Source organism: Triturus cristatus, chromosome 2_1 (assembly GCF_964204655.1).
Source record: "Triturus cristatus chromosome 2_1, aTriCri1.1, whole genome shotgun sequence".
Classification (NCBI taxonomy): Eukaryota; Metazoa; Chordata; class Amphibia; order Caudata; family Salamandridae; genus Triturus; species Triturus cristatus.
This window is the reverse complement of record NC_140581.1, coordinates 279,516,277-279,538,784: the sequence shown is the minus strand read 5'-3', so window position 1 is coordinate 279,538,784 and position 22,508 is coordinate 279,516,277. Positions and strand designations below refer to the sequence as shown.

Genomic DNA, 22,508 nt, shown 5'->3' with positions numbered 1-22,508 from the left:
TAAGATGATGACGGCAATGATGCATCACGACTATATGACTACATGAACCTATTTCTAGACCTCTAAGAGCCCAGTGAACTTCATACCTCGCCTGACACTGGCTTCACCTCTTCACCTGACCCCTCTATAGAGGAATCTGCCGCTTTGCAATGGTTATAAGAAGGGCAGCAGATTTGCTTGACCTTCCCTCAGTGGACGTAAAAAACAGATATTCATGGAGGTTCTGCAGCCTAATAGGCCTCCTCGGTATCACTCATCTGTTTTAATAAGGCATTAGCAAACAAACTTTAGACCCCTGGTGCATAGCCAGGATCTTGCTCTCTTGTCAACCGCCAATTAGTCTTGGAGACTCACACCAGCTCAGGGGTTCAACACCTGCTGGGTTTCGTAGTGCAGAGGGCAAAGGTCCAAAGTACTACCATCAGTTTGCCGGGAACTGGTTTAGCAGGAGCAGGGTGTTGGTAAGGTTGGTCGGTAGGTTGGTAGCTGTGTGTGTTACAGAGAAGGGTGCCACCTAGAAACAGGCTGCATGGGGGGACTTGGGGACACGTCCGTGACCTCCCAAACGTGGGCTTGGGTCGCAAGGGGTATTTGAGCAAGGAGGCACAGCTGGTTCTTTACAGGCCAGGTGGCTCAGGTGCAGAATGGTTGGGTTGGTTGGGCCTAGTGCGCAAAGTTGGTCCTCGCGGCTAGGGACAACCAGCTGGCAGGGGCAAAATCAGGACAACTGGGTCACTCACGTAGTGGGTCTCAGTGATGCTGATATCTCTCGACAGCTGCTTGGTCGTGGTGCAGTGGGATTCTGTGATGGATTTTCACCGTTGGTGTTTGGTGCTGCTGGTGTTTGGTGCAGGGCATCTGGTACCCTAGGTATTGGTGCTGCATGGCTCCAATGGGTCCTGGTGTCTTAACACTCGGTCAGGAGACATGTCTTACCCTCCAGAGCACCGGTACCTCTTTTTGATCATCTGCGGCGTCGGGTGGCCCGGTGAGCTGCAAGGCGGTGTACTGTACTATGCTTGTTGATGCCTGTAGGGGTGGCACAGTTCATGTTGCAGCCCTTAGGGACCCTCTTTAGTACCAGTGTCTTAGGTTCCAGGGTTAACATTTACTTGTGACTTACATGGAGCCCAAAGTGGTGCCAATTGTGGAACAAAGGTGCAGTTTAGGGAAAGAACACTGCTGCTGGAGCCGAGTTAGCAGGAGCCCAGCACACTTTCAGTCAAAGGATCTGACGTCTCAGTGCGTTCAGAACAAGGGGAACTTTTAGATTCCTTCCAGGTGTTGGAGGAGACTGCAACAGGTCTGCAGGCTGTGGTTGCTAGACTACAGTTGTACCGGCGGCAGACCCCAGCTCCCTACACACACCCAGAGCGAACAGTTTTAACGGATGCATCCCTACTGGGTTTGGGAGGTCATCTGCGAGATGTGCAGAGGTCTCTTATCTCCTGTGGAAACCCGCCTTCACATCAACTTGTTGGAGTTGCGGGCAATTAACTTTGCATTGAAAGCCTACCTTCTATCCATCAAGGGATAACGAGTGCAGGTTCTCACAGAGAACAACACTACCATGTGGTACTACAACAAGCAGAGCAGAGTGGGTCTTCGATCCTGCGTGAGGAGACTCTGCGTCACTGGAACTGGTTAAGTTGTTAGGGCATCTCCCTAGTCTTACAACGCCTGGCAGGATCTTCAAATGACAGGGCTGTGAGCCTAGACGGTTTTGTCTAGTGGATAACAAATGGTGGCTGCGCTCAGAGCTGGCACAGAGTGTCTTCCAGCGAAACATGGAGCCCTAGCTTAGTCTATATGCTACAGAAGAGAAGGCTCAGTGTTAAGAGTTTTTTACATTTGGGTTTCTCTGGAACAAGATGGCAAGAGCTGTGCAGAAGTGAGCCACCTCTAGATGGATTGTCTTTTGTGTAAAGAGCTGCTATAGACTGCCTACATAACAACCTCCGGAAGGCCTATGGGATAATTCCGCGACAGCCACAGTGCTACCACTGTTTGTATTCTAGGTACATGAAAAAGGCATCCATCTTGCCCCTTTTAAAGAAACCTTCAGTTGATCCTTTTGAGGTAAAGAATTACAGGCCAATCTCGCGCCTCCCTCTTCCTACCATGATCCTCTTAAAGGGCATGAACCAAGAGATAATGACTTTTCTTGGAACCACCAATCTACCAATCTGTCACAGCAGGGGTTCAAACCCAAACATCTCGCAAAGTCCGCTCTAGTAGCGGCTGCAGAGAAAATCATAGCTGTTGTAGATGGAGGTGGCAAGGCGGCCTTGATCTTGCTTGATCTCTTGGCCGCCTTCGACACAGTTTACCATTCTACTTTGGTTAACGGTTTTGAAAACATCAGTATTAAGGGTACAACTCTAAAATTGATCCGCTCCTTTCTGGCCAACAGGGAGCAAGTGGTTGCTCTGGAAGATTTGACCTCTGCCCCTTTTTAGGTCTCGGCTAGCGTAGGCTGCGCAGACTAGCTTTCACTAGCGGGGTTTAAGCCCCGCCCCTCTTTTCCATTGGCTGGCATCACCGTTTATGCTAAAGAGTGGCCAGCCATTGGAAAAGAGCTTCCAGTGACGTACACTTTTCTCTTTTAGAGCCGTCCCAGTTGGACTGGCTCGTCTGACTTCCTGCTGGCGTAAAAGGTTTCTTATCTTCTTTATGGGGCCAAACACATGGCCCCATAAAGACAAGAAACCTTTTAGCAGGCGAGGCCGTCCAAGTGGGACAGCAGAAAAAGGCAACGAAAACGTCATGGCGGGCGCTTGTTATTTTCTTACTGTCACGTGCTATGTCACTGTAATCCGTGATTTATCTGCAGGGAGTCCTTCTACGCCACACACAAGCACCTTCATGGCATTTTGTGCCAAAGCAGTCGTTCCTAAACCTCTCTAGCTTCCTTGCGTGGAGTCCGTACAAGCAATTTCCGTAAGATCCGCAGAGCCGTGTTTTTTGTCTTGCAGTTTTATATAGCTCGAACTCAACCCGGAGGTATCATGGCGCTATACACGAGCACCAGCTGTTGCAGACGGGCACATCCATGTTTTGTTGTGGGGAGATGAAGTGATTTGCCCAGAATCACAAGAGGTTGAGCCGCAGAGACTCGAACCTGGTAACCCAGCTTTGAGGTCATTCGCTCTAACAGTTATTGAGTCCAGCCTGCAGGGACAGGGGCCCATGTACTTTCACTCCAGAGTGTGTCACTCCCCGTCGTGTCACTCTTAAGTTTGTCAGTCCTGTGTGTCTCTCCTGAGGTTATCACTCCTGGATGTATCACTCCTGGGTGTGTCATTACTGAGGGTGTCACTCCTGAGTGTGTCACTGGGGCGTGGGGGAGAGCAAACAACCCCGTACTGGTCACCATGTTCTGTTTGTATGCCGATGCTTGTTTTAAACCCGAGAGGCACTTGGTGGGCGCTATACCCCAACCTTGTCACGTGAGAGCTTGTGTCTCACTCTTCGCCAACCAGCAGGAAGTGCGTGAATCTTCTGGGAAAGAGAGGCACTTATGGAGGGAAGAGAGTGCATCCCCCACGAGCGTGCCTCTAAGGCATGTGACAGTGAGTGCATGTGTGAGGGCGTGTAAGATACACAGAGCCGTGTTTTTTGTCTTGCAGTTTTATATAGCTCGAACTCGACCCGGAGGTATCATGGCACTTTACACGAGCACCAGCTGTTCCAGATGGGCACATCCATGTTTTGTTAGGCGTGGGGAGATGAAGTGATTTGCCCAGAATCACAAGAGGTTGAGCCGCAGAGACTCGAACCTAGTTACCCAGCTTTGAGGTTGTACGCTCTAACCGTTAGGCCACATCTTAATGAGTCCAGCCTGCAGGGACAGGGGCCCCTTTACTTACACTCCAGAGTGTTTCACTCCTGGGCGTGTCACTCTTAAATTTGTCAGTCCTGTGTGTCTCTCCTGATATCACTACTGGATGTATCACTACTGGGTGTCATTACTGAGGGTGTCACTCCTGAGTGTGTCACTGGGGCGTGGGGGAGAGCAAACATCCCCGTACTGGTCACCATGTTCTATTTGTATGCAGATGCTTGTTCTTTTAGGTGCTTATTCGTAGGAGCAGCACAGGAGAGACGAGGTGGCAGGGGTGGATTACGCTCACTTAAGAAAAAAACAAAGAAAAAACTCAGCAGTGACAGACAGCGATTTAGTACAGTGTTTTATTCAGATCCCAATGAGATGGCCACTGCTTCAACCCAATGCAAATAATTTTGTTAGCGTCAGATAATTTCGACTCCTAGCGAACCAGGAAGAGGTACATCTTGGTCCCAGACTGTGCCTTCTTAGACGCTGACAGGAGATTCAGTCATATATAGATAGGTTGCCTACTGTGAAACTGTTTCGAAAATACACTATAATATAAGATGGTGTCATGTGTACACTAAAGCAAACAATACTTTCGATTGCTCAGCATCCTTACAAATATCCACTAGATGGCCTTCATTGGCAAAGAAAGAAATTACAAATGCTTGATGAGAGTGGAGTTCTGGCCCACGGCCATTGCCTGAAGCCCCGAAGGGGGTCTGCCTAATAAATAACGCTGGCACCCCCTGATTGTGTGTTACATTTCCCATTGACCTCTATTCATACACGTTAAAATTACTAAGAACAAGTAGATCACTAGGCACTAGCTTGGAGAGGCCTCAAGCGATCCAGTTCATGTTGTAATGCTATACATAGCTTATTTCATTGGAGTGGCACAAGTGGCGTTTATGTTTGTAATCCGATGGCGAAAGTTCAGGTCAACAGAGGAGGATAGGGGCATGGGTTAGCTGGCACGAAAGACTGAGTGCTCCTGTGAGAGGCGATACAACCAGTCAGTTATGGAAGGTGAAGGGGGAGCCTGGTTCCACTGTATTATCGTTTGATGCCTGAAGCTGGTGGAACAGGGAGAGTCTACTCGTGCGCTATAAAGCCAGAGGCCTGCTCCCAGTTATTTCGACTACTGCAGACGTATTTCTTATTCTATGGTATTTGACACAACTGAAACTCACTGTTTGCCCCTCAAACTCACTTTCTCTGTCTCATGCTCAGTCCCTTTAAACCCCACGTCCTTCCGTCCACGACAAAACTATGGTTGTCTCTGTTCTTTAAACTCTTTCTCCCTCACATGCATGCTCCCCGTCTATTCTCCCACCCAAAACTCTGTCCCTCTCTTTCTTTTAGTTTCTCCTCTACTTCACGCCTAACTCTGTGTTTATCTGTTTTAAACTGACTGCTATCCTCCAAATTCTGTTGGTCTCTATCTATGCTATCCCATTGTCCCCCACTTTCCGTCCTTTTGCAGAACTCTCTCCTCTGCTTCTGTCACACTGCCCCAAACACTGTCCTTAAAGTCTACCCCAAACTGTGTTAGCTTTTTCTTCAACACAGCCGGACTCTCCATTTCATGCCCCTACCCTAAATGTGTTTAATCACTAAATACGTATAAGGTCCCAAAGGCGAGACCGATTGCATTTCAAATGCTTGTTTCCTTCCTTGTGGGTTTTCTCAGAGCTCCTTTGAGCCCTAACCTTTTTTAGGTCTCGCGTGGCGTTGCAGGGCAGAAGCCTGCTCCGCCTCGCAAGAGATTTTGTAGGAGAGGATTTTCAGACGAGGGCTTTAAGCCCCGTGTAGGAAGGTGAATATCTGACTATGGTTACCCCCAACTTTTTGTCTAGTGTCTAGCTGTTTTTTTTTACTTAATTGGCCTTGAGATCCTGCCATTCAGGGTCTCAGGCTGTCTGCTCTCTCTTTAAAATGGACTCCATGTACCCTAGGTACATACCCAATTGGTAAGGATCACCTTATTGGACCCTGTACAGTGTACCCTAGGTACCCAGGGCATAGGTGTACCCTAGGCCTCCCAGGGGCTGCAGCATGTATTATGCCACCCCAGGTCTGGCATCTATTATGACACAACTGGCTGATCACTCAGCTGGGGCAAGGTTGTGTAATCACCCCTTGTTTAGGTGTAGTATTCCCATACCTACCTTATATATAGACACATGTGTACCTATCAGCCACTCCTATGGCAGGCCTTAACAATCCTGGAGGCAGAGTGCTTGTTAACATGTGAGATGGTGCTCTAGCACGAGCTGAGCCTGTCTGCAGCTTTTGGAACCATGTCCTTATAGCTGTTCTATGATATAGCCTACCATATACTCTTAAAGTACCTTATAATCTTAAACGGTTATGGTAACTATGGTTTGGCTTTATCAAAACATGTCGTGTAAGGTGTCTAACACTTTGGAATGATACCCCCATACCATTTCTGGTGATGAGGATATTATTCCTCCCTTCTAGAGGGAGAGACATGTTAAAATCCTACTATGCTGTTTAACTCTCACCAAAGCCTCAGCATCACAAAATGGATGCTGCTGCCACAGACACGAGTCTGACCTCCTGCTGCTGGGAGCCCTCCCAGCCAGGGAGGCCTGGACAATAGGTTTCCTGCTTGGGGAGGTGCTAGCACCTCCCCAGACAGACTTTAGTGTATTGGGGCAGGGAGGGCTGAAAGGAACGAGACACTGCCTGGGGCACACAAGGTGTCCCATGCATAGTCCAGTTCAAACCGGTGCTGGGGCACTCCAGCCCCAGCTCTGGCGCGAAACTGGACAAAGGAAAGGGGGTGTAGCCACTCCCCTTCCTGGTCCCACCCATAGGAGGGACCTTGCAGGTAGCCCAGCCCACTAGCCCAGTATATTAGTAGCTAGTTGGGCCCTTCTAAATTAGATTAACCTGAATCTGCAACTTGAACAGAAACGCTGGACCTTCGACATTCGACCTCAGGAAGAAGACTGAAGAAATCTCCCTTGTGGCCAAGGAGTGACCACCCTGGGCAACCAGGCACCATCCAGCGACCGCTGCTTGCTTTGCGACTGAATCCTACGAGGGACGACTGCAGAGACTGACCAGCGCCGAGACTTCCAGACACCTCTGAACCAGATCCACATCTCCAGCGAAGCTGAGACCCGTGGAGGCGACGAGGGACGTGGGACCGGCGACTTGGGAAAAGTGGCTAGTAACTGACTAGCGCGACTTCTGAGGCATCCTCGAGGCTGTGCTTGGGGAATTGAGAAGCCCCACTCCCAAGCACCATCTGCAAAGAAGATCAGCTCCCCACACTTCACGTGTTCTGCGTGGGGCCCTTCTGCACCTGTGTTGCTCGATGTGTTGTCCGGTTGCTGGCCCGTTGGCTAGTAACCTCTGCGACGACGAACCTTTACTTTCAACTTGCTGGTCCGGCTCCTCCAGACTGGCACCCGCTCCTCTGTGAAAGAAAAGCACCCCAGACCTTCCTGGTCTGCACCAGAAGCGCGTGGGTTCCGCTTGCCAAGGCTTGTTGGGTCCTGACTCGACTTCGACGCCGCCGACAGCAAGAGCCTTCGTGGGACAGCTCACCTCCTGGTCCTGGTCGTCCTCGACGTCTCCTGGTACCCGTGGCTGCTGCGACAAGCTTCACCTCTTCACCTGCATCTTCACGACATTGCCTGGTTCCTTCCTGGTTCCTTCCCGGCTCCTGGCTGGTGACCTAGACTCTGTCCCTTCTGCTTGCAGGTTCCTTCCTTCTAGATCCCCACCTTGGGATCCACCGGACTCTCTTCACTGCCTGCCTGTCAGCAACTTTCCTTCAGGCATCCATAGAAGTCCACGACGAAACCAGACACCAGTTCACACCTATGCACCCGCAGCCCGTGGGCTAGGTAACTTGGGTACTTCGGTGCTCACAAGGGTATTGACTATCCTAGGGTCTAGTTTCCGAGTCTTGACTTTCTAGCTATACCAGAAGTGTCCTAAAACTGCTTATTTCTAACTGCTAGTGATTCTATCGACTTTTACGCATTACGCGTGAGTGTTTCCACTCTGCACCTGAATCCCGTGGGCCTCCCACTTCCTAACTGTTGGTAGTGTAGTGTAGCCCCAGCGATTCCCTAGGCCTAGGCCTATCCTGTGTTCGTGACAGTGGTCCTTATACCACTTACTTAGTATATGGCTTGCGTGGCCCCTAGGGCCTAACTGTATTACTTACCTGTGTGTCTTAATATATGCTTAAATAAGACTGTGTTGTACTTACCTCGAATCTCATAAAGAGTGCTGAGGGTTTGACTAGAATAAATACATTCTATTTTTATATATATCTGTTGTGGTGTCCTTTCATTTGGTATTCAAGGGATTACATATGGTATAACAGCTGGCTTCACATGCCATTCAGAGTTTAGCCTAAGACTGCTCTTGTCCATGCTACCACTAGGATAGCTGGTCTATAAGGTTGACTTTACAACCAATCACCATAAGGGTTGTTTGGACTGATACAAGGTGTACACTAGAATTAGTGACATCATATATCAGGCCAACTTGTCACACCCCGCCCCTAATTCCCATTTGCTGGTGTCACCGTTTATGCTAAACGGTGGCCAGCCATTGGAAATGAGCGATGTATGTTGTCTCCCTTTGGCTTTTTGTGCTGTCCCACTTGGACTGGCTAGCCTGCTTTCCTTCTGTCTTCAGTGATTTCTTATCTTTATGGGGCCATGTGTTTAAACACATGGCCCCATAAAGACGAGATCGAGGCTTGTTTTGTTTTCCCTCTCGTGTCTTTTCCCAGCTCCTCCACCCCACTCTCTCTGCTGTCCCTCCCCCCTCCCTTCCAATCGATCATGGGACTCTCTCAGGAAGTTCCATGTGATTAATTCTCAAAGCTTGTTTAGCTATCTGATTCCGTGTAATGGGGCCACTTTAATTTCGGTGCCCTTCCGGGCCTATCGTCTGTCCCAGTCCGACCCTGCACCTCTCTTTATTAAAGTGCAGTGCAGGCTCCGCACGGTATCCGGCACCAGACGTGGAAACACGCGCAGAACATCAAATCCTTTGAGTGGTCTTTCTTTCACAAGTTTTTCTTGGCCGCAGCATCAAAACGTTCTGAGAGAATAAAAGTTTCCAAACCCACAGAATTCATCATTCAAAGGGAGCCTGTCGGGGCCGAACGCCCTTTCCTGCAGCTTCAGCAGGCAGGGCTCCGACGGTGGAATTCCTCTCTGAGGGTGACAGCGTAATGGGGGAACGCACAGGTCAAGAGTGAGCGGGCCCAGGTCTAATCACGGACAGGAACACAAAAAAGACCTTCAGATCCGCAAAAACAGCAAGGGAGGAGAGGCGCAGAGCCAGAAAAAGACAAAAGTCTTGTAAACGCAACAAAAACGTGGAGTTGGACTACATATCCTGGTCTGCAGTGGGTGCATTCCACTTACTGCAGTGCCCCACTGTGGTTGGAAATCTCTGTAGACTCTTATTTTCCTATCAACTAAGGATACAGCACCCAGCGCATCCTATTGTTTCAGGGGCCGTCAGTGTAACACAGGTGTGGGTACAGGCCCGATTTTGCCTCCTACTAACTTTGAAGTTTAAAAGACACCGAAGTTTCCGTAATTATGCACACGCTGCTTCCCGCTCTTCAGTAATGATAGGGACTGGTGTAAGGCTGTTCTGGCGGGTCTCCGTGCAAAGTGGGAGTCTCGCAATGTGTGCAAAGAACACAATATTTACACATCTGTGTCAAGGAAGTATCTTCGAAGCATCTCGAGCCTTGCGAAACTAGGCTTCCCACCTCTTTCTTCTACCTCGAGGATAGCGCGTTGCCAGGGATCCGGTTTCGGTTGCAGCACGCAGTTTAGAGAGAGAACCGTCATTAACAGGCTGCTAGGTACAGAGCGTACTGCTTGCTACTACCTGACCAAACGGCGGTACTTGGTAAATGAATTTCAAAGCAAATGCAAGGACTGCTGCTTCACTAGAGAAAGCAACGGGCAAGAAGGACGATAGACTTAAAATAAAAATGTATCCAAGTACAGTGTTAAATAAGTGATTATAAACACCAGGAATTAAGGGGGTCAAAGGGAAAAAGTTTATAGACCAGCAAGATGAAGTGTCCCCATATACTTAGTAAACACAGAGGTCATCTCGGGTCTAAGAAGGTAGTGAACACAAAAGACCAAGGCAGGTGAATTGAATCCCCACAGGGATAATCCCGAAAGAGGACTGGAGCCCTCACTCACCAAGAGGTGACATGCTTCATCATCGGGTTTGTTCCTCCAGTGCAGAAACCTAGTTCCAAAGGGGGCTACAACCCCCTCACTAAGAGGGAGGAGTCCAGGGATTTTGTTCAGCGAGGATGAGGCTGTATGTACAAGGAGTAGTGTTCCTTATACTGTGAGTGAGGTAAAAGAGAGCAGTGCTAGAGAATCAGTGGTGAGTAAACTAGTGGTGAAGTTAAAACTGGCTAGTGAATACCAAAAAAGGCTTTACTGTGTAGGTTTCACTGTCTGGAGTAAAAAAGTGCATAAGGTTGAGTAGTGGAGATTCAACACTACTCTTCGCAATAGGTCGACATGTTTCAACCCTTGGGATCTATACAAGGATCTGGGCTTTCTTGAGGACCGGGTGAAAGACAAAGCTACTGCTGTGGTGTGCTCAAATTGAACAAAATAATAGTAATAATACTACACCGATGATCCAGGTGTTCAGTATTTATTGGGTCCATCTGAGGGAGATAAAAAAACAACTCCCCTGGTCAGAAAGGGTCACTACATATATACAGTTCTAGTAATGCAGGTAATATATTTATAAAACATAAAAAATGCTAACCCCAAAAGTATGGGTCCTGCACTTACCCAAATAGTTTGGAACTATGTTTTTCCACTGGAGGAACGAACCCGATGATGAAGCATGTCACCTCTTGGTGAGTGAGGGCTCCAGTCCTCTTTCGGGATTATCCCTGTGGGGATTCAATTCACCTGCCTTGGTCTTTTGTGTTCACTACCTTCTTAGACCCGAGATGACCTCTGTGTTTACTTAAATAAGTGATTGCCATGTGAATAAACAAATAAATGCATACAATAATTTGAGGGATCCTATCTTTTTTCTCAGGAGGACATTGTTAGCGCTGATGAATTCTAGGGTACCAGATTCCAATACTACCTAGTTTTAATTTAACCTTATGCCTCTTTCTTCCACGTCTATATTGCCTACTGCTTTATCTGACTGCAGTTCTTTTCATCTCTGCTTTCTCCCCTTGTTTAAAAAGAAATAAAGGCAAAAAGGCATCTGGGGTCAAATCCTTACAAACTAGCATTTGCAAGATGATCTTAGACAGTTTGTGGAAAAGAACCCTATTACCTAGAGAGATCTTCTACACTACACCTGAGAAGCGCCTCACTGGCAGTCACCACCTCCCAGTTAATAACCAGAGTGTCAGCAAAGCGAAGTCAACGATGGATTTAACCCCCTTCTCATTCTTTTTAAGAAGAGAATGTGGCTGGGGCTGCAATGAGAGTAGGAGAAGTTCCCACAGACCGGATAACGAGTGTTGTTGATGGTTCCTGGAAGGCGATAAGCAGCCCAGGGCGATGGATCACACGACAGACGCCTTCACGGATTGATCCATGCAATGTCTTAAAAAGAGACAGGCCGCTGGCAGCCTGCAAGAGATGCAAAGGGGCAACGACGGCCACTCAACATGATCCTATTAAGCTCCTTCGATGTTGTCTTCTGCAAAAAAAAACCTGCCATATAATCTATAGTTTCTAGTCAAAAGGGCCGAAGTGCAAAGCGTTTTGCAACCCCTAACCCTACGATTTGCAAAATAACAGTTTGCGACCGCAAAAGAGTTTTTTCACTAATTACTAAATTCTGTTGGGGAAAAAATGCGTTTTCGACTCAAAACATGGTTTCTATGACTCATTCTGAATCACAATTAGGAGGGGCTGGAAAAGGGGCACCCCCTGCTAATTAAAATGTGCAATGACGTGTGTCAATTAACTATGGCTCCAGCGTAGTCACAAACCATTAAGCAGCCACCGACTCCCAAGACGACGATACGATTTGCTATGGGAATGCTGCCCACAGGTGAAAGCTTCTCGCTGAAGGACCAGAACTGGTGACTCTGGGGACAGTAGACAGGTGTCCAGGGGGGTCCTCCCGCCTGGGATTTTTTTTAAAGCAGTATCTGTTCTTTTAATGGGCGTGATATGGTTTAACAAAATGTTTCCCGTTTGAGGATGTGAGCGCAGTCCCCTGGGTATATCAAAGCACAGGTGGAAGAAAATGGTGATCCGCCTGAATAATATTCTTCATGCAGGTTGTTTTGAATGAATAGGCTTTTATAAATGTAACCTATCAGCACATTAATTAGTTCAGCAAAATGAGAGGCAGGTCGTAAAAAGTAAGTGCGCAGTATGCACCCATTTGTGTATGTCGTCTGCATGTACGTCCGGCCCCAGAGACTTTCATGACGTTTTGACACACACTTTCAAAATATATAAATAAACACTGAAACAAAACAACAAAGCAAGTAAGGGGGAAAACTGACATTGCTAGAACCCCAGTTTTACACACTACGTGCATTAGGAACTTGAGTTGCCCACTTGTGTATGTTAGATGCATAAGGAAGAACAGGATAACATTTTTTTATCAGTACAGACATTTAAACAGATGCAGCGCTCTGAAGTATCTGAAAGATGTTCAACAATGCTTTATAAAACGGCAAACATAAATAAAGAAGAGTCTCACCTGGAAATCGACATTGCAGATGTAATATTTTGCCACAGCACTTAGACAGGGCGATTAGCTCACAAAACCAACTGGACTGATGGTCACATGTTTTGTCTTCTCCCAGTCGCAGCCACCTTCGTATTTAGTTCAGATTAGCAAACCACTGGGGCAAACAAGGGCGGGAAGGGGGTTGATGGATCTGAGGGCACACACACACACACACACTGTACTTTGCTACCTCCTTTGTTTTTCTCATATTTACCCAAAGTTCCTCTGCAGTTATTTGGTTAAATATTTAAAAAGAATACGTCCTTCAACCAAATAATTCTATAGATTTTGGGTAACTTACAGACAGCTGTCTACGGTCTGTGACACCCTCCTCCGTACCCTTTGACATGCTCTCCACCCCCTACCATGCTTCTTCTGTGTTATGCATCCTCTTTTCTGCCATGTGCTACCTCCTTAATAGGCTTTTGCCTCCCTCCATAAAATGTTATTTCCCGCCTCATTTTCCTTTACTCCCTTTACCTCGGACCTCCGTTCGTGCTTCACCCCGCTCCAGCTTCCTGCCAAGCTCGAGCTGCCCCCCACACCCCACCGTGATCATTATTCCCCCGCCAGGCCCCACCCGCTGTACTTCATCCATTCTCAATCCTGCCTCATTGGGTTTCTTCTAAAAGGGCAATGTTCCACCCTCCTTCACGCCTTCCCTCTTCATTCCCCCTCATTCTCCTTTGCCGTATCTCCACTTACTCCTCTCTCCACCATACTTTCTCCTTCATTCATTTCCATGCTGTCACCATTTATCAGCCTTTCTTCCTCACACGCCTCCCTTGTGCCCCTTCGCTGCCAATGCTTGTCAGCTCTCCGTCCCTGAGTGCTTAATTTGTGCTGGTGCTTAGCACCGGCACTTATTTCACAGGTCCGGGTCTACACTCTACACAAAATATTGATAATTGGTTGCACTGCACGTTGCTTACTAAGTTCTGACACGGGTCCCAGTCTCCCCGGCGAAGAGCTCATATCTCATGTGACTGCGTGTGTTTAAAATATTTCAAATTGGATGACGCTGCTTGCCGCGGCCCAGCTGCCCGCCTTATTGTGAGCCACACAGTACTGCCAGAAACTGCCTGGGCCCCTGATTCGGCGTAAGTTAGGTCACACCCCATTTTGAAATCGTTCAATCAATGGTAAAGGTTTGCAAATTCGCCCCTGCTTGGCGAATCGTCAAGTGTGTTTATATGTTTTCAAAACCAACACATAGATAAAGATTTGTCATTTACAATACCAGTTGCTCAAAGTCTCGCAAATGCGAGACCTATTGCATTGCAAATGCTTTTTATGTGTATGCCATGCCTGTGATCAAACTTATTAGATCATATGGGTTCTAAGTATTTTCCAACGCCGACGACACACAAATAGGGGTTTCTGTCTCCTCTGAACCAAAGAAAGTGGCCAAACAATTCAATATCGCTGACTGGATGCAGAAGAACTGTTTAAAACTAATCGCAGAAATAACGGAGGTGTCACTCTTTGGCAATGACACCTCTTATTGGAATACCACGTGCTGGCCCTCTAATTTTGGATCCCTTCCACTGCCCGTCCAGAAAGCTAGATACCCTGGGATCATCTTTGACTCTAAATTAGCGCTCAGTGACCTCACCAATCAAGTAACATCTTCTGTTTTCTCACTCTGAGAAAATTAAAACAAATTCTTTCCTTTCTCCCAATGTCTCTAAGAAAAAAAAGTTCTAATTGCCCTAGTTGTGTCCTCCTAATTAAACTACTGCAACACCTTATATGTAGGCCCCAAGTTTGTCTAAAACATGAACTGCAGACTTCAAAACACTGCTGCCTGGATACTGATGAAAATCCCCAAATTCGGTTCAGTTTTGCAAATCCTTCAGGAATTGCACTAGCTTCTAATTATGGCATGAATCCAGTTCAAGGCCTTATGTTGGGTCCATAAAGCCCTGCACCAGGCTAGGCCCTCCTTATTTAAAAAAATCTTTACATGGTATGTGCCTACTTGGTCCCTGTGGTCCAGCACACCAAAATGGGTAAACATTCCCAGAATCAAACAACAATTTGTAATGCAAGAGGTCTGGTGTTGTAAATGACAATGTCTTTTACCTATGTGTTTTGGTCTGGAGTGTAGTGGGTGCTTTCACGTTTTATAGCTTCCAGAAAGAAATGGATCACTTCTGTACCTGGCCACCATTACTGTAAATGATATAATGGGATCAAAGAAGAGCGACCTCTCCGCACTCGGGGGGGGGGGGGCGGACACACACACACACACACACACACTCACTCACTCACTCACTCACTCACTCACTCACTCACACTCTCACTCACTCACTCACTCACTCACACTCTCACTCACTCACTCTCTCTCACTCTCTCTCACTCTCTCTCTCTCACTCTCTCTCACTCTCTCTCACTCTCTCTCACTCTCTCTCACTCTCTCTCACTCTCTCTCACTCTCTCTCACTCTCTCTCACACTCTCTCACACTCTCTCACACTCTCTCACACTCTCTCACACTCTCTCGTAACCCAGCGCCCCAGATTAGTATAAGAGTGGTAGCTGGGCCCCAGGAGATTAGATTATCCTGAACCTGCAACTTGAACAGAATCTCTGGACATTCGACGAAAGAAGAAGACTGAAGAATCTCCCTTGTGGCCAAGGAGTGGCTACCCTGTGCAAACAGGCACCATCAAGAGACGACCCTTTGCTTTGCTGAAGTTCTACGAGGGACCGACTGCAGAGCCCGACCAGAGCCTTGACTTCCAGACTTCTCCGACCCTGATCCACATCCACAGCCGAGCTGAGATCCGTGGAGGCGACGAGAGACGTGGGACCGGCTTCCTGGGAAAAGTGGCGAGTATCTTCCAGCGCAGCTTCTGAGGCACCCTCGAAGTTGTGCACCGGGGATTGAGAAGCCCCAACCCCAAGCACCATCTGCACCGAAGATCAGCCCCCCCACACTCCACGAATCCTGCGTGGGGCCCTTCTGCATTTTCCTGCTTGCCGCGTCTGTCCGGTTGCTTGCCCGTTGGCTAGCGGCCTTTGTGACGACACACCTTGAAATCTTCACTGCTGGTTTGGCTCCTCCAGACTGGCTCCCGCTTCTTTGCAAAAGAGAAGCACCCCAGACCTTCCTGGTCTGCACCAGAAGCAAGTCCTCCGTTCTTCGTGGGTTCCGCTTGCCAAGGCTTGGTGAGTCCTAGTTCGACTTCGACGCCGCCGACAGCAAGAGCCTTCGTGGGACAGCTCGCCTCCTGGTCCTGGTCGTCCTCGACGTCTCCTGGTACCCGTGGCTGCAGCGACAAGCTTCACCTTTCACCTGCAATCTTCACGACATCGCCTGGTTCCTTCCTGGTTCCACGTGGTCACTGGCTAGTGACCTTGACTCTGTCCCTTCAGCTTACAGGTATCCTCTCTTCTTGATCCCAGCCTTGGGATCCACCAGACACTCTTCACTGACTGCCTGTCAGCAACTTTCCTTCAGGCATCCATAGAAGTCCAAGACGAAACCCGACGCAAGTTCACACCTATGCACCCGCAGCCCGTGGGCTAGGTAACTTGGGTACTTCGGTGCTCACAAGGGTAGTGACTATCCTAGGGTCTAGTTTCCGAGTCTCTACTCTCTAGCTGCTTCAGAAGTGTCCTTAAACTGTTAATTTCTAACTGCTAGTAATTCTATCGACTTTTACGCATTACGCGTGAGTGTTTCCACTCTGCACCTGAATCCCGTGGGCCTCCCACTTCCTAACTGTTGCTAGTGTAGTGTAGCCCCAGCGATTCCCTAGGCCTATCCTATTTCTGTGACAGTGGTCCTTATACCACTTCTTTAGTATATGATTTGCGTGGCCCCTAGGGCCTAACTGTATTACTTACCTGTGTGACTTATGTATGCTTGAATAAGACTGTGTTGTACTTACCTCTAATCTCATAAAGAGTGCTGAGGGTTTGACTAGAATAAATACACTTTATTTTATATATATATATATCTGTTGTGGTGTCCTTTCATTTGGTATTCAAGGGATTATATATGGTATCACAGCTGGCTTCACATGCCATTCAGAGTTTAGCCTAAGACTGCACTTGTCCATGCTACCACTAGGATAGCTGGTCTATAAGGTTGACTTTACAACCAATCACCATAAGGGTTATTTGGACTGATATAAGGTGTACACTAGAACTAGTGACATCATACATCAGGCCAACTTCTCACAATAAGGATCCGTGACCTGGAGGAAGGGGCGGAAGGGCACGACCTAGAGTCCATCCTGGAGGGCCTTTTTGCAGAAATCCTCAGCCCACGGCAGCTCAAGATCAAACTAGAGAGGGTGCATCGAGTTGGAGCCCTACCCATGGGAGACCGCCGCAGACCGCGTGATGTTTTCGCAAGTTCCACTCCTTTAAGGTAAAAGAAGCCATACTTCAAGAAGCCCGAAAGAAAAGCGACATCACCTTCCACGGGTTTTGTTGTACCATCTACCAGGACTTGGCCCAGGACACGTTGATGAGGAGACAACAATTCCGCCCCATTACCACAAAACTCCACGAAGAGCACATCCGGTGCCGGTGGACGTACCCATTCGGGCTGAACTTCGAATTCAAGAATAAGATGCAACACGTTACGGAGCTTGAAGAGGGAGTGCGGATATTGGGTCTCGACCCTGGAGAGGTGAGAACTGGCATTGATAAACCGGGGAACCCTTTTCTACCATAATTGTTTGTTGGTTTTGTTAGGAAATGTGTATTTTTTGTTCTTTACAGGGGCATGGTGGTGGTCCAATAGACGTAGTAGGTAACTCGTACAGCTTCATGTCTAGTCGGGCTTGGATGGAAGGAGGGAAACCTCCTCAGCAGAGTATGGGGGTTGGGGGGTGCAGCCACAAGAGAGGGGGGACACATTCATTTTGCCAAGATGATAATTACAATTGCTTCATGGAATGTTAGGGGCCTTAACTCACCGCAAAAACGGCAGAAAGTATTGAAATACCTCACAGATCACCATTTTGATATAGTGGCTCTCCAAGAGACCCACCTTCAGAGGGCTGACGAGCTGAGGCTCAAACATAAACAATTTCCCCTCATTTATAGATCATCGGCTCCCACTAAACACCGGGGGGTGGCGCTTCTCTTTCACGGCTCAACGAAATTTCAACCTCTAGACGTCAAATCTGGTAAGGAAGGTAGGATGGTTTTAGTGAAGGGCTTCCTCAAGGGCACACTATGCACCTTTGTCACCACATACGTACCTAATACGGGCTAAGTGAACTTTCTCACGCATCTATTGGATAAAATAGACCGCTTTGCAGAACGCCATATCATCATTCTGATGGGTGACTTTAACCTCACATGGCACTCGGACATTGATAGCACACACCCACATAGGGCAGGCACGGGCTCTTTCACCTCAAACCTGCAGCAAAGTATGAAGGCCTTAGGTCTCCAGTACGCATGGTGGACCCAACACCCACAGACCAGAGTTTACACATTTTTCTCCCACGTACACCACACCTATTCCCGCTTGGATTACATTTTTATTAGTCAAAGATTAATAGGCACACTTCAAGAAGCTAAGATCTTTCCCCTTGCCCTTTCCGACCGCTGTCCATTGGCAATTTGTTTACACTGGAATACGGTCTCCACCATGTCCCCTAAGTGGTATTTCCCAGTTTCCCTCATCCGTGACAGAGTTCTCCGCACTGAACTTGGAGAAGCGATCACGGAATTCTTTGCTAATAACAAGCCCGAAGATACTTCTCCGAGCACTAACTGGGATGCCTTTAAAGCTTTCTTGCGGGGGAAATGTATCAAGCTTAATTCCACCCTTAATAAACAACGAGCACGAGACAGAGAAGCCTTAGAGAAGGAACTGGAACAGGCCGAGCTAGCACATGAAAACTACCCCTCCAGGGTTACACTGTGCCCACTTATGGCCCTCCGCGGTAAGTTGAAGGCCATTTATAACAACAGGGCAGAATACACCCTCCTGAAGCTCCGACACACCTCTTTTGCGCAGGGGAACAAAATAGGCAGTCACCTGGCGAGGCAACTTCGGGAGCAACGTGAAAGGGAATATATCGGAAGCCTCCAGGGAAAGAATGGGGAGCCGCTCCACAGAGATGGGGACAAGGCTGACCTCTTCCACTCTTTTTACGAATCACTATACACCGCGGAAACCAAAGATTCATCTCTGCAAGATCACTATTTACAGACCCAGCGATTTCCCCCGCATCTCTCAAGCCGTAAAGGACCAACTCATGGCCCCAATAACCAGGGAGGAGGTGGGTAAGGCCATCACAGCTCTTAAATTACATAAAGCTCCGGGGCCGGATGGCCTTACAGCCCACTTGTACAAAACGTTTGCCCCCGACCTCATCCCCCACCTCACAAGCCTCTTCAATCAGATAGCAGAAACAGGGAAGGTGTCCCCTTCGATGGCGAATGCAGTCATTACAGTAATCCCTAACCCTGGTAAAAACACACAACTGTGCACCTCGTACCGCCCCATAGCGCTCCTCAACCTTGACGTCAAACTCTACTCCACCATCTTGGCGAACCGGTTGCAAGACCTAATGCCTGAGCTAATCCACCTGACCAATCTGGTTTTATCCATGGCCAGCAAACCCATGACAACATCGGCGCACAATCCATCTCATCAAGAAAGCTACTTAACGGGATATTCCGGCGGTCTTGGTCGGCCTCGACGCAGAGAAGGCCTTTGACCGAGTGGATTGGGCATTTTTATTCCGAGTGCTTTAGTGTTTTGGCTTTACTGATAACTTCATCCGCATGCTTCGGGCCAATTGCACCCACCCCCGCTCTCGAGTACAGGTTAACGGAGTGTTGTCGACTCCCTTCCCCCTTTCGAGAGGCACACGGCAGGGGTGTCATTTGTCACCCCTGCTCTTTGCGCTAAGTATTGAACCCTTCGCAATGTCCATTAGACAAAATCTGGAGATACAGGGTCTTCCCTTCGGAGGAGAAGACCACAAAATGTTGATATTTGCGGACAATGTACTCCTCTCACTCGCAGACCCGGCCAGATCCCTCCCAGCCCTAGAACTGGAGTTAGCCAAATTCGAGGTAGTAGCCATTCTCTCCAGTATTTAGGAATTCAACTAACCCCCTGAGTAGCGGGGCTTTACAAAGCTAACTTTCCTGCGACCCTCTGTCAAATTGAAAAAGACCTTCAGCGGTGAAGCCCCTGTTCATATCATGGTTTGGCCGCATACATGCGATCAAGATGACACTCCTACCCAAATTATTATATCTATTTTAAGCCCTGCCTATTGATTTGGATCCGACTTTCCTCCCCAAAATTAAATCATTGTTCAAACAGTTCATATGGCAACGGGGTTGGGCTCGCCTCTCTTTTAATATCCTGCGGCGCCCTAGAGCTAAAGGAGGTGTGGGCTTACCAGACATTGGACTGTATTACAAAGCGACCCAGCTGCAAATCGTGACAGAATGGTTTAAAAGGGAATCAGGGAAACATTGGCTTCACATGGATAGGGGAGTGGCAGGGAGGACAATATGGGACCTGATTTGGAAGCCCAGGAAGGACCGTCCCATGAATGCTTACATTAGCACCCTCACACGCACTGTACTGAGATTATGGGACTTGGTCTCGAGGGGCTAGGGATGGACTAAGTTCCCCTCCTCATACACCCGATCCATTTTAATCCAGCCTTTCTGCCAGCTCTCCAATAAAGGTCCATTTGACGCTTGGAGAGAAGGCGGCTGCCTTATGCTCGATCACCTATTCCACAATCACGACATCCTCACTTGTGACAGCCTCAGGAGGGATTACCACTTAAAATTTTAAGAACACTTTCACTACCTTCAACTCCGACACTGGGCACTCACCCCCCACGTACAGGAACAAGCTACGCGTGACAAAACGGGGTTTGAGAAATAAGTTAGAACAGTGGGCTCCATGAGAGGCTTAATATCTTTCCTTTATAATTACTTGCTGTCCAACTCGCATTCCGCCCAGCCACGTTATATGTATATGTGGGAGGAAATAATACAGCGCGATATACATGATAAAGAATGGACGGCACTATGGTCCGATGTATTTAAGTTCAATCACTCCTTAGAACTCAGAGAAGCACATCTCAAAACAATGATGGACTGGTACCTAGTTCCCTCCAAACTTAAACAAATATTTCCGAACACGACTGACCGATGTTGGAGGGGCTGCAGGTTATTGGGGGATTTCCAACATATTTGGTGGGACTGTCCCGCCATCCGTCCCTTCTGGGAAGAAATCCTGGCCCAAATTAAAACCATACTAGTCTACCCCATCCCGACCAATATGGAGGGTGTCCTTTTGGGCCTTTGGGATCCTTCCCTCAAACATCAGACCAGAGCCGATAAAGCAATTATGTAGACGTACATAGGCGCGGCGAAGATAATTATCGCAGCTGCCTGGAAGAAGAAATCTGCTCCCTCCCTCTCTATCTGGCATTCACGGCTATGGAAAATCCTCTGCTTAGAGCGGATGGCGGATATATTCCGGCATGATTACAAGGGATTTGAATTTAAATGGGGGCCCTTAGTCACTTTCCTTTAAAGGGCCTACCCTCAGCAGTATGCCCCCCATCGTTCAGAGACATGCACCTATTTCAATTTTAATGCTTGATACGGTTACCTAGCTGCCATGACAAGGTTTCTCAATGGATTACCACCTACCACCGGGAAGGGAGGGGGGGTGGGGGGTAGGGAATGGAGGGAGTTTTTTAAATTTAGTAGAGCAGATCATACTGCTCCACGGAATGCCTTCCCGGTTGGAAGGTCCGAATGAGCAACGGTCACAGCACAGTTGATTTTGATTACTTCTCCAGGGACCTCTACCATGCTGTATCTGGGACATTCTAAAAAAAACTGCAAGACTCATTAGAATAATTTTTCATTAGCAGTCCGATACGACACTGTCTACACTACTCCCTCTAACTGGTTAACTTATGGCACTGTGCATTGTATTTTATGATTTAGATATGCCGATTATTGTGACCTAAATGCTGCCTTTTTTTTGTGTTCGTTGTTTTTCCAAAATGCCAATAAACGAATATATATTTTTTTAAATTGTGGTATTGCTTTAACTTGACATGCATTTTTGGGGGGGGATTGCCTACTGCTTGTGCAATAGCTACCGGAGGTTGAGCGGAACACTGTACTTTGTAACCCAGATTGTGTTTATTAGGTGGGAGTACCACCCCCCCTTCTGGATTACTGACATCCAGCCAGACCTTCAGTTTACTGTATCTGCCAATTAAAACTAACAAGTACTAATCCCAGCTGTGACTTCTACTGCAAGAAAACCTGGGAACCATGCACATAAAACGTACAAGTGAACAGATTCTATTAGCAGGGAAGGTAAATGCTGTACACCTGGAAAGAAAATATTGTTGTTCCATGTTAGACTTGAAACTATTAAAGCTTATTTCTGCTGTGTATTCTGTGTTTCTTCGTTTTATAGTGCCCAAGACAAAATCTGCTTGGCATTTTTCAATATGCAATCTCGTTCTATTGTGTTAGCTGTTATAGATGTCTTGTAGAGACCTACAGACGTGGTGTAGTGATGTTGAGTGAATATGTTGATTTGGGAAACTAAGAAGCAAATTAACTGAAAAATGCCATATGGGTGTCACCTGGGCATTCTTAGAGTAGGTAGATATTTTATATTTATGTGCACTAAAGGTTTTCTGCGATCCTGCATAAAAAATATGTAACCGTGTGTCAAGAGCAGACAACTGTTAACATGGTAAGCTTTCTTTTCGGCTTTTTTTTTTTTTTGCAACGACTTTTTGCAATGTCTTTGCATTTACCCTCTAAGTTACTTCTATTTCTCCCATGCCTGCGTTCGTGGCAGTGTAATTAGTGAGGGTACTGTGGCAAAGAATCTTATTAGTCCTGCAATGTAT

General features: G+C 47.7%; 1 protein-coding gene across 2 annotated transcripts in view; it reads left to right on the top strand.

Annotated features, from left to right (window-relative positions):
• NUP155 (nucleoporin 155) overlaps window positions 1-22,508 on the top strand; it is a 711,261-nt gene that overhangs the window by 226,247 nt on the left and 462,506 nt on the right. The gene's annotated exons all lie outside the window — the stretch shown is intronic.